This window comes from Carassius gibelio, chromosome B7 (genome assembly GCF_023724105.1).
Source record: "Carassius gibelio isolate Cgi1373 ecotype wild population from Czech Republic chromosome B7, carGib1.2-hapl.c, whole genome shotgun sequence".
Taxonomy (NCBI): Eukaryota; Metazoa; Chordata; class Actinopteri; order Cypriniformes; family Cyprinidae; genus Carassius; species Carassius gibelio.
In genome coordinates, this window is record NC_068402.1 from 16,177,438 (window position 1) to 16,190,712 (window position 13,275).

The following is a 13,275-nucleotide window of genomic DNA, read 5'->3' on the forward strand; positions in this document are numbered from 1 at the left end:
ACATCACATTACTACACCAACTCAATTACATACACAAACATTATGTACAAAATCTTATAGATTTAGGAGCAATTTCATTAATCTGAAACAGGGTCTAAGCTGAACCTCCTGAACAGTTTCAGAGTTCAGTTCCTCCTGTGCTATTGTAAACACTCATAAAACCCGCCCAATAACCACTTAGACAGTGACACACAGGAAGCCAGTTATACAAAACCTTATCATCCACAGAATCAGCAAAAGCTATTACAGTTTAATTCTGGAAAGAGAAAGGAGTCACATTCTCTTTTACTCTCTCTGCCTTTAAGTAAGGGGGACCTGATAATGGACATGGGCTTTTTTTTCAGTGAAGGAGTGGGGATGAAACACACAATGCTTAGTATGCAGTGGTCTTGTCTCAGCATGATGACAACAACATGCAATCATACATGTCCCTAATGAGCAGTACACTTATATACATGCAAACATTGCAACAGACTCACTAGAAGCACAACAAATGAGTTTCAACCAATAGCTCTTTTTATGAATGACATACTGGGGAGATTGTAAAGCACTTTGTTGTGTTAACAGTTAGTACTAGGTAATGCTAGATAAGCTAAGAACTGCATGATGTATTATAATATTTCCTTCACTTTTTTGTTCTTGTTGTGGCCTTGTGGTAATATTTTATCACTAACATAATTATTTAAGTTTTTTTTTTTTTATGTTATAAGGTTTTTACCTAAATTATTTTAGTTTGGTCTGTCGTATATAGTTATTACTGACCATCATCTTGGGGAACACACACACACACACACATGCTAGTGGGAGTTTAGGTCAGAAGTGTCAAGAGAAGTGTGTGCAGCCAAGGGCCCGCTGTTACATACAAAATGAAAACACAAGGGTCTTTTTTGGTCCTTTACACGTGATATATTACACAAGAAGAAAGCAGTAAGTAAGAATTGTTCAGATTTAATTTCAATTTCTAAATTTCCTAAGATGTAATTATAACACATCAAGGGAATGAATTTTCATTAATTTTTAACCATTTAAAGATGGAGAGTTTTAAATAGCTTGTCATTAGACTTTGTCCACACATTTAGTTAAATTTATGTATGGCAACCCCTGGTACATTATTAAAACAGTTTACTAGCTGTGCTAAAAAATACCCTGGACCTCAGCTCAGCTCAGCATGGCACTGTTTCTGTCTTTTATCTATTTTAAAGTATATCTGATGTATATTTTTATAGCATTTCCTTTCTTTTTGTCCTCCTCCCACATGGTCATAGTCAATATAGACTCAAAACAGATAGTGATCTGTCTGACTTTTCTCAACAGAAATATTAAACAGCACAACCATTTAAAATGTGCCTTGAGCACCAAATCAGCATATTGAAATAATTTCTGAAGGATCATGTGAGACTGAAGACTAATGACTGTGGAAAATACAGGTTTGCCCTCACGTAAAAAAAATGACACTTTAAAATATATTAAAGCAAACAACAGTTATTTTAAATTGTACTAATATTTCAGAATAATACTGTATTGTATAAAAGACTTATTTTTAAAAAAGTTGTAAAAAATTTGGAATGGTTGTATATAGATTTAGAAAGGTCTGTATGATACATCCTCATGTTAGCAAACCTATGTGTGTGTTCATGTTCATCATGTATCTGCATGACAGCGTGTGGCAGGATGGAGGCTGCCTGCATTAAAATGTGCAGCTTGACTGCAGTGGCCAGCACAAGCTCAGCACCTGTTTATTCCCTCAGGGGCTTGGGTCCTGGACAGCTGGTTTAGGGGTGAAGTAAGGGATGAAGTCCAGGGCCTAGGGGCTTGTAGTTGTAGTTGTGTGGGGGTAGGGGGCAGATGGGATCTAGAAGAGCGAAGTGGGAGGATTTGGGGGTATATTATATGTCTGTGTGTGTGTGCGCGAGCATTCGTCTGAAGAATTGCCTCACACAAAAGGCAAGGATGTGTGAATGAGTAATGGTCCTATACAATCTGATGGCTGATGAGGGTATTGTGCATACTTGGACTCAAGAGACCCTGGGGAGCTACAAGGTGGTAAAGAGGGTCGGAGGGGGCTGAACTATGTCCCAGTGGAGGACATGTGTTAGAGTGATAAGATGAAGCTTATGTCTAATCAGCAGTGTTTAACACAATACTAGTACCAATGTGATAAAGGACAGCTGGAAGTGAGCAATGATATCGGCTTCATCTGTACATGTTCAGAAGAACTGAAAACAGCAGTACAGCATCTCAGAGGGACAACAGCATCAATGTCAGACTATTTGTTTTCTTTAGTCTTTGTCATTTAGGCTAATTAAGTATTATTTTAAACATATAAAAACATTTTTCTTTGTATATAATGGGTTCTTTTGAATATTTCTTTTGTTTAACATGTTTTTCTCTGTTGCATTGACATACTGTAGTGTTCTCACAAGATAACTTTATGTGTATAAAGTATACTGCTGAAGGAGACAGACGGAAAGAAATGCCACTAAATCATTTCAGAAAACCGTTCTGATGTGATGACTTTGTGCCAGTATTGTGAGTGAAAGATACTGAGAGATAAACAAATATTTCTGCCAAGAGCAAGTTCTGTGGAGCTCTGAGTAGCAGTGTTTGTGCATGGTGGGATCCCTATGTTGTTTACTTGCATACATTTTTTTGTTTATATGTTAGAGTTATTTTTTTTTTGTGTAAAATCACGGCCACATTTTATTTTAAGGTCTAATTCTTGCTATCAAAAATCATTCAATATGACTTTTGCCTTAGCAAACTCCTAATTTGCTGCTTATGAATTAGTTAATAAGGTAGTTGTTCAATTTAAGTATTGGGTATACAGGATGTCAAATATGGTCACGCTGAGTATGTGCTTTATAAGTAATAATAAATAGCAAATATTAATAGGCATGCTAATGCAACTAGTTTATAGTGAGAACTGGTCCATGTACTGTTTCCAAAATCACTATGTGTCTTTTAGCCTATGTGTGTGTGAAGATTTGATTGTGATTGCAATGCATCACCTAAATGTTTAGTGTGTACATACTTAGTTATAGTTTGGGTGCAGGTTTGTTCCTGGAAGTGAGCTAAATCTGACAAAACCTGCATTTGAGGACATCCTGAGACATTATTATTTTAATTTGATCTTTTAATGAAAATGCTACATATTATTGTCTTTTTCATGTTTTTGAAAGAATCTCTTTTGTTCACCATTGCTGCATTTATTTGATCATAACAATATGCTAATTTGGTTCATAATTTATTTTTATTTTTTTATCAGTGTTGTTTTTTTGTAGAAATTGGGATACATTTTTACCGGATAATTTTAAGAATATAAAGTTCAGCATTTGTTTTGAAATATAATACTTTTGTTCTCTTGTGATAAATTCAAATATAATACTCCTTTCAATGATAGTGTATTAATCAAATTTTAGTTTTAATTCTAAAATTGCATTGCTTGAGAAAATTTGTGTGTGTGTGTTTACGAGTGTACCTGGGAAATTTGCAACTACACAGGGTGTGGTTAAGGCATGTTTTATGGCAGACATAAGTAGGGTGCTATGTTGAGAGCTGTCACACCACGGACAGCATGAAGATTCCAGGCAGCAGAGTGCAAAACAACCCAAGTTTATTGCAATTTTAAATCCATCAATCTGTTCACAGACTCACACAGATCCAAAACACAACAACAGGCATATGCAAACACACACACAAACTCAAATACACACACACACACACCTCCATAAAACCTTTAACTTTGAAGAAAAGCCACTCCTCAGTCAGTGTCATAAACATTCACTATGCTGTCACATAGACACATATCCTGAACTCTTCATACGTTACACAAAGAATGAAGGAGGTCATACCTCTGCAGTGCACTGAACTGAAAAAAGCAGGGGAAGGTCAAACTCAAACTAGTCATGCAATTTCAGCTTTTGCTCTGAAAATTTAAAGTGATGTTATGTTTGATTCTTTATTTCTCCAAAGCACAAAAACAGCTATAAAAGTCATAAAGACCCAAACTATATATACTTATGTTACCTGAGTGTGAGCACAATTAAACTAAAAGCCTATCAACAGCTCTTGCATCCATTAAAATACAGCTATTCCATGTCATGTTAACAATGAGAAAATGCTGTTTAAAGCATTCATTGTTGGAATAAAATGATAAACAAGATAACCCAAACATATGATTGGCTGAGTTATTTTGCATGCTGTAGTCACTCCGATTGTTTGTGGAAAGACACTGATAAGCTCTGATGGCTGTGATAAATCTGGTCACCACCACTTAGTCAACACCAGCCCACACTCCAGTGTTACGTAATATGACGCTCTGGATTTGTATTATTGAAGGAGTGTGCTGCGTTGCAAAACCACCAGTGACTCACCGTGTGTATGTTTCTGTTTGATTTATCTGTGTGAGTAACAGGGACTAACAGAGTGCAGACCAAGCATGGAGGGCATATATTTTGTGGCTGATACGGGCCAAAAGCATCCACACCCATGTGAGGATTACCATGATTCACATGCTGATACGTGCACAAGGCTGGAGATCTGACTCCTCTATTGTGCTGAGTGTGATGCATACTGGTCTTAGCACCCATGAGTCAGAGCGAATAGCCAACTGTGTGTTGGAAATACTGAGAGCAGAATGACACGGATCAGCAAGCACTGACTAAAATCTAACAGAGACCATAAATGGAGATGAAGCCTGCCACTGTCCCGTGCCATTTTGACCTTTCATCTGGACAGAGTTGAAGACAATCCAATTAGTTTATCATATAGGGGATGCTACCACACAAATAAAAGTCTTTTTAGCTTGACCCCCAGTTGTTTTTACAATAACTCAGCTGGTTGTACAAATTGTATACTTACAGGGTTAGTTCGCCCAATTTGCAAAATTATGTCATTAATAAGTCTCATGTTGTTCCAAACCCGTAAGACTTCCATTTATTTTTGGAACACAGTTTAAGATATTTTAGATTTAGTCCGAGAGCTCTTAGGCTCTCAGTCCCTCCATTGAAGCTGTGTGTACGGTATACTGTCCATGTCCAGAAAGGTAAGAAAAACATCACCAAGTAGTCCATGTGACATCAGAGGGTCCGTTAGAATTTTTTGAAGCAATCGAAAATACCAAAACTAGCAAAAACTACGAATGAACTGGTTCAAAAAGATCCGGTTACATCGAATGATTAATTCGCGAACCAGGTATGACAAACTGCTTTGTTTTGAACTGTCTTACAACAGAAACGGAAGAGAAGACAATGCTGAATAAAGTCATAGTTTTTGCTAAAAATGTATTTTTGATGCTTCAGAAAATTCTAACTGACCCTCTGATGTCACATGGACTACTTTGATGATGTTTTTCTTACCTTTCTGGACATAGACAGTATACCGTACACACAGTTTCAATGGAGGGACTGAGAGCTCTCGGACTAAATCTAAAATATCTTAAACTGTGTTCCAAAGATAAACGGAGGTCTTACGGGTTTGAAACAACATGAGGGTCAGTTATTAATGACATAATTTTGCAAACTGGGCGAACTAACCCTTTAATAGTACAAAGGGCATTCAGTAGGGCCAGCTGTTATTTGAGGATTCTCAAGCAAACCATCGCCACCTGGTGGCGAAGACGTTCTATTGAAGTTGCAACTTTTTTGGTTCTAGCTGGAAAATCCAGCCAACTAAATGTTTTAGAACATTTGTGACCATGGACCAAAAAACCAGTCATAAGGGGCAATTTTTCGAGGTTGAGATTTATGCATTATCTGAAAGCTGAATAAATAAGCTTTCCATTGATGTATGGTTTGTTAGAATAGGACAATATATGGCTGAGAAGCAACTATTTGGAAATCTGGATTCTGAGGGTACTATATATATAGAGAGAGAGAGAGAGAGAGAGAGAGAGAGAAAGAGAGAGAGAGAGAGAGAGAGAGAAAGAGAGAGAAATTTGCCTGTAAATTTGTCCAGGTGAAGTTCTTAGCAATGCATATTACTAATCAAAAATTACGTTTTAATATATTTACAGTAGGAAATGTACTCAATATGATAACTGGTCACCGGCTACTGATCAGCTTTAACCAGTTAGAAGGCAGCTACCATTTATCAAACCATTTTTTCCCAACAGAAAGTGTACTTTTATCCATCAATAAGCTTATTTATTTTAGAATTTCCCCTTTCTGTCTACTTTTGTCATCTGCTAGGTCAGAGTATATTTGAGTGATGGAGCAATCCAGTGCATTAAACTCTCATCAGTTTTTAGAGCCGGGCTGTCACAGTGAGTTTAGTGTGAGTGGATGCAGGACTCGGCTCAGGTCTGCTGCTGTTGGGTGAGGTCTGAGAAACAGGGGCTCTGAAGGGGCTCGAAACAGCTTTACAAGCGCCCTTTAATTCATACTTAAATACTGTTGTGTGCACTGCAAATATTCTTAAGAGGAAATAACAGACTTTAAAAATATAGCTTGAGCAAACACGGGGTCTGAACAGTCTAGTCTCTTTAGCTCTTGCCTCACACATGGAGAGGGATAAACACAGCCCATTACAGAAGAGCTTGATCACGGAATACTCTTTAATTAAGCACAAGCCTTTATTTAGAGCAGCAAAAGCCAACACGCAATTCACTGCTAAAACTTTCCATTTACTGTAATTTACTAGTAAATGCACAGAGAGAAATGCACCTCATAAAAATCACATTTTGTGTATTTTATAAAGTGGTTTGAAAGAGACTGAATTTCCAAAAAGCTGATAAAGCATCACAGGTAGGAAAAGCAATCCAGAAGTAGGAAGCAATGTAATAGATAGAAAATCCGTATTTTAACTAAAAGCAATTATATGATGTTAAAAACGTCTTAAGGGTGGATTTGTTTCTTACAAACATGCAGCTTTTCACTCCACAAGATGTTAATTAATAGGCTGGAGTCATGTGGATTATTGTGATGTTTTTATCGGCTGTTTTGACTCCCTTTCTGACGGCACCCATTCACTTGTGGAAGATCTACCAGTGATGTAATGCTAAAATTCTCAAGAAACAAACTCATCTGCATCTTGTATGGCTCTAGCCTGAGGGTAAGTACATTTACAGCAATCTTTCATTTTTGGGAGAGCTATACCTTTAAGTTGGTTTGATCAGCTGTTCACAAGTTTGTTGATGCAAGACGGTCTACTATGTTAAATCAGCTAATGTCCAACTTACACCAGCTAGAAACCAGTTACCTTTTTCTAAAACACAGATATCACTTTAAGCTGGTTTTTTTTTTCAGCAAGAAAGGCAGACAAGAAAATCGCTGACAGACTATTTGATTAGACTATTATGAATAGTTCGATGTATCTCTCACATGTTTTAGGCAAAAGATTCCAGGCATGTGGGTTGAAAAAATTAATCATGGTTAGGCAGGGTTTCGAAAACTGTGGAAACATTTCCAGTGTCTGCTAGTATAATTTAGGAGATTAAACAATACAGCACAGTTATAAATCACTAATGGATCACACAGCTATTTGGGCTGAGCTCCAACTCCTCATGAATGGAAGCAGAAACGGCAAAGGAAAACATCTGAGGTTGCTTGGCTCCAGTGAGCGTTCACATCTAATGTGACTTCCAGGAAAATATTGACTAGCTGCATGGCCAGTAGCCAAAACATGATGCCAGAGGATTGTCCTGCTCCTTCCCAAAGGTTCCTACGGGCATGTAGTTAGCTCAGAATCCACCAGGTGGCAGCAATTGATAACAAGAATCAGTTTCCCCAAAATAAATATTTCTGAAAATAAGAAAATACTATTTTATGCAGAATCTAAAACCTATGATATGTTGTGTAATGTACATATACAATTAAAAATAGCACAGTTAAGGACCTTATGTTATTATAATCTTGAGGTGTTAAGACTTATCTTATCATCTGGAGACACTTATTTAGGTAGTTATGATACTTTATCCCTAAGGGACTTTATGACAGGCCTGAAATACTGCTTCAGTAACACCACAGGATGAGAAAGAGGAAGAGGCAGCCATTTTAGGAAGGAATGCCCCCTGCTCTGGTTTCACTGAGCGAGAGAGTGTGAAAGAAAGAGAGATGACGATGATGATGATTTATAAAAAAAAAATAAAAAAAAATTATGACGACTTGTCAAAATAGCACAGACTAGCATACTTTACATATTATACCATTGTCTCTTGTAGTACGAACCTCATCAAGTTATTAAATGAACTACAGTAGTTATTACTTGTTTATTTACTTACTTAGAATCATTTATCCACTGTAATTAAAAATAATAAAAAAATGACCTGTGAATGAATGAAACTTAACTGTAGTCTGCAAACTCCTGGTAGCATGTTCTGTTTGCTCGTCTATAGGTTACCTTTCATATCATCATGTGTTGGAATTGTGTGGATATATGGATGCGTGTCTGCCCAAATAATTTAATTACTGTCTGAAATCATATCCTTGAATATAATCTGTGTGTGTGTGTGTGTGTGTGTATATATATATATATATATATATATATATATATATATATATATATATATATATATATATATATATATATATATATATATATATATATATATATATATATATATATATATATATATATATATATATATATATATATATGTGTATGTATATATATATATATATATATATATATATATATATATATATATATATATATATATATATATATATATATATATATATATATATATATATACATATATATATATATACATATATATATATATATACATATATATATATATACATATATATATACATATATTCAATAAATGTGCTGGATTATTAGACTTGATTATTAGACTTGAGGGGAATACTATATATATATATATATATATATATATATATATATATATATATATAGATTAAGATAATGAATACCAGAAATGAATTTGAAGGCAAACACATGCATGTGGTTTCTCATGTATATGTGTGTATATATGTGTGTCTATACATGTGTATGTGTGAGAATGTTTGCTAGCAACAAGCATGTTAAGCTGAGGCTAGTGAAAGTAAAACTGATGAGAAAATGTTTGACTGTGTACGGATGCCCAGTCTAGCGTGGAGCCAGTCCGTCTGCCGGCCGACTGCCCTCCTGGAGACTCGAGAACATCCGATCCTCCTGTGGAGAGAGAGAGAGAAAGAGAGCAGAGGTGAGAAAATGGAGAGAGAAAAAGAGAGTTTGTGTATGTGTGTGTGTGAGTGTGTGTGTGTGTGTGTGTGTGTGTGTGTGTGTGTGTGCTCTTGTTTTTGTGACATATCAGGACACAACTCTGTATAATGACATGGGTAAGACACAGGTGTTACAAGGAGAGGGTGACTTATGAGGATATAACCCATGTCCCCATTTTTCAAAACACTTATAAATCATACAGAATGACTTTTTTTGAGAAAGTAAAAATGCACAAAGTTTCCTGTGAGGGTTAGGTGTAGGGCCGAATATACAGTTTGTACAGTATAAAACCATTATGCCTATGGGATGTCCCCACTTTTTCACAAAAACAATCTATCTGTATATCTGTAATATATTTGCAAGATACAAAATAATAACAATTAAATATACTGAAATCATGACTATGAATGACAGATTGTAAATGCAGTCCTTTTCTAGTTAAAATCCATAGAATAGAATAGAAATTGAACACTAAAAATTCACATAAAATATATATTTAAAGGGTCATTTAATCTAATGAGAATGTGCAATGAAAATGGTGAAAGGTTTACTTTGAAACAGTTTTGAATGTTTTTTTTATTATTTTTTTTTTTTGTGAAATTGTTACTTAACTTCACAAATAATTAAAGAAACAACAGGTAACACGCTGAAATAAAAATGAAATGTTGGAGTAGAAAGTCTAAAATCAGTGGGCAGCTATTAATCTTTCATTTTAGAATTCGTCAATAGTTTTTCATTTATCAGTAATACACATAAAAATACATATACATATGAAGAGCTTAACTGCAAAAACAACTTGGTTTTCTAAAATCATGTTTTTTCATTGTGCATTCCAATTAATCTCAATCAAACTGTAATTGGCTTATTTTGATTAGGTAAAAATAACAACAACAATATACTAGCCAACTACCATGATAAAACACAATAAAAACATAATAACTCATTTTTTATAGTTATCTGTTTGTTTTTTGTGAAAAGTGGGTACATCCCATAGGCGTAATGGTTTTTATACTGCACAAACTGTATACTCTATGGCCCTACACCAACCCTACACCTAACTCTAACCCTCACAGGAAACTTTGTGCATTTTTACTTTCTCAAAAAAACCTAATTCTGTATGATTTATAAGCGTTTTGAAAAATGGGGACATGGGTTATGTCCTCATAAGTCACCCTCTCCATGTAATAACTGTGTCATACCCATGTCATTATACAGGAGTTGTGTCCTGATATGTCACAAAAACAAGAGCATACACACACACTTATATATTCACATACAGTATCAATGTTTTGTGTATATATCAATAATTACATGAACAAAAAGCTATCAACGAATTCTGAAAGTTAATAGTCACCCACCGATATACACACCCACACACAGACAGATGAATGCCACTATGTGCTCATCAGGAATAAAATGTAGAATGGATTATCTTCTTTATATAATCACTGTGGCCTGTCTGATAAACACTGGAGCTGAACAGCAGAACTGTGTCTGGCTCCATGGGGACCATATTGATTTCTCTGCTGCAGAGCTATTGACAGGAAATGCTGGACAGTCTACAGTGGCTCAGTCTTTCATAAAGCACACAGTTTGTACTTGAAATATATATATATATAATAATAATAATTCAAAATTATATGATGGAGCAAAGAAAAATATTTTTCCTCAGCAAGCAAAACAGCCCAAAAAGAAAACCACCTCCATAGACAGATACTTATCCAAGGGTTTGGGGTAATTCAAAGAGCTTTTGAGATTCAGTCGAGAGGGGGACATAGATGAAGAGAGAGAGGACTTTGAAAAGAAGTGAAAGGGCAGGGAAATGGTTTTGGCAGGGTTTCAGGATCTGGGTCTAGCAGTGTTATGTCTGAAGGATGTTTAAGGAGCGGGCCGTCCCGAGCCAGGCTTCCAGTCTCACTATAATTACTACAGTGGCTGACAGACATAGTGCTTACAGAAACAAAACAGAGACAGGATTAAGAATAAACACCAATATGCCTACACGCCAAACTCTACACACACAAACGTATATATCACAGACACATTACATGCTTTAAATAATCTAAGAGTTATATGGCTGCTGATTGATTTAAAGAAAAAGAAAAAGGGTTAAAGAAAATAAAGGCTAAATATTATATTTAGATAATTACCTGATGACAGAATGATTTATGATGCTGTCTACTTTTGTTTCACTCACCATGCATTTTCAAGATTGTATGGGAATAAAGAATAGGAAATGGGGACATGTGGGTGAAAAAAATGAAAGAGCTGATGTGTAATTAAATGTTTTATGTGACGTCAAATGGCATCTCTGCATTTTTTAGTGGTTTAATCTCTTTTAGTTCTCTTCCTCGAGGCCTCACTGCTCTATTGTGCCATTGAGATTTAATAAGGGTTGATCCTTTTGAGCCTGAATCAGGAAAGCTTTTTCCACAAATTCAACAAGCAATAACTTTACAGTGGTGATTAACAATCATGCATTCATAGATTTTAGTAGATTATCTTAAATTCCTCTAAAAATTATTTATTTTCATTAAAAAATGTAGTGTTTGTCACTCAAATTAGTGACTGCTGCATTGTAAATCTAATAACAGAAGTATATGAAAAATTAGTGTTGTAATTCATTTATCTTATTCAGCTATTCTCGAATGTAGCTTCAACTCAAAGCACAAGATCGCCAAAATGAGGTACACTAGTTAATTACATTAGCCATCTCAAAGAAACATATACAAAGGGCAAGTATTTGAGTTAATTCTTTGCAAGTTAAACGATTGAATCCCAAACTGGTATGATCAAGTGTGGTAGAAACTGAATTAGAGCAGCACTGGCTGATCCAAAATCACCACACTCACTCAGAAATCCAGTTCAGTGTGAGGTCAGGTCAGCCCACCATGGAGTTAAAAACAGCACGGCTAGAAACCTCACGCAGAAACACAGCCGAGAGCCAGAGATCCTGCTTCGAGAATGTGACAAATGAGATCAATTAGAGATAGAAACTAAAAAACATTCATGCATATAAGAGAACAGGCAATATCATTTGAGCTGAATGTTGTTTTATGCACTGCTGAGAAACCCTGAGAAATGTGGGAGAATGCAGTGTTGATTTAAAAAGTTGAATCTATTCAAATCCACCCTGAAAAGCAGCATCAGCTCTTGACATGCTAAATGCACATGCCTCCATTTTTCCGTTTCCCTGCACAGATACAAATGTTCAAAGGTGCTTTTTCTCTTCTGTCTCCACAGTCATAATATGGTGCTTACAGAGCTGAAGAATGTGTCTGGAGCTGGGCGGCCGGGGCAGCGTGGCGCAGGGATAATGTCTATGTTGCTTTCTGGGAGTCCTGTTTTAAAAGGGATGAGGTGGGGCCAGGCAGACTGCTGAGTAAGCTAGCCACTACGCGGTCGCCCTCTAGAACAAACAACGGCACGAAAAGAAAGATTCCCTGGCCCCTATGCATTGCAACACTGGAAATAGACAGCTGTGACACTCAATGTGATGTGTAAGCAAAGTAATGGTCACTTTGTAAATCAAATTTAATGAAAAGATGAGATGTTTGAAGAACACTAAATGCCCTGTTCTACAGACAAATAAAGTACTTGAGCTTTGAGCTAATTGGACATTTCCAAATGATCTCTAGAAAACAGCCTTGATATGTTTCATTGGCAAATATTTTATATATCCCATAACATTTTTATAGTTTTATCCATGATGTCAGCCAAACATCCATCACCAACGACTAAAGACCCAGTAATAAATTCATGACTGTAAGCTCAGCATTGATAATATGGGCGAAATTAAATTAGAGGTAAAATTTTTGCCCCTTTTCTGATTGATTGACCTCAACACTAATATTAATCATGTGTAATATTAAATAATATGAAAAGTATTATTTTGACATCTATTGCCATTTTTATTTTTTACAGATCATGTGTAATTTTCTTTTTTTTTCTTTTTTTAATTTTCTTTTATTCAAATTTTCATATGGAGAAACAATAGTCCTTTTTGTCTTATCTATTGCTATATAGCTATATAAATATAAAATGATGCAGTATTACACAAATCAGTGTGTGTGTGTGTGTGTATGTCATATATATATATATATATAT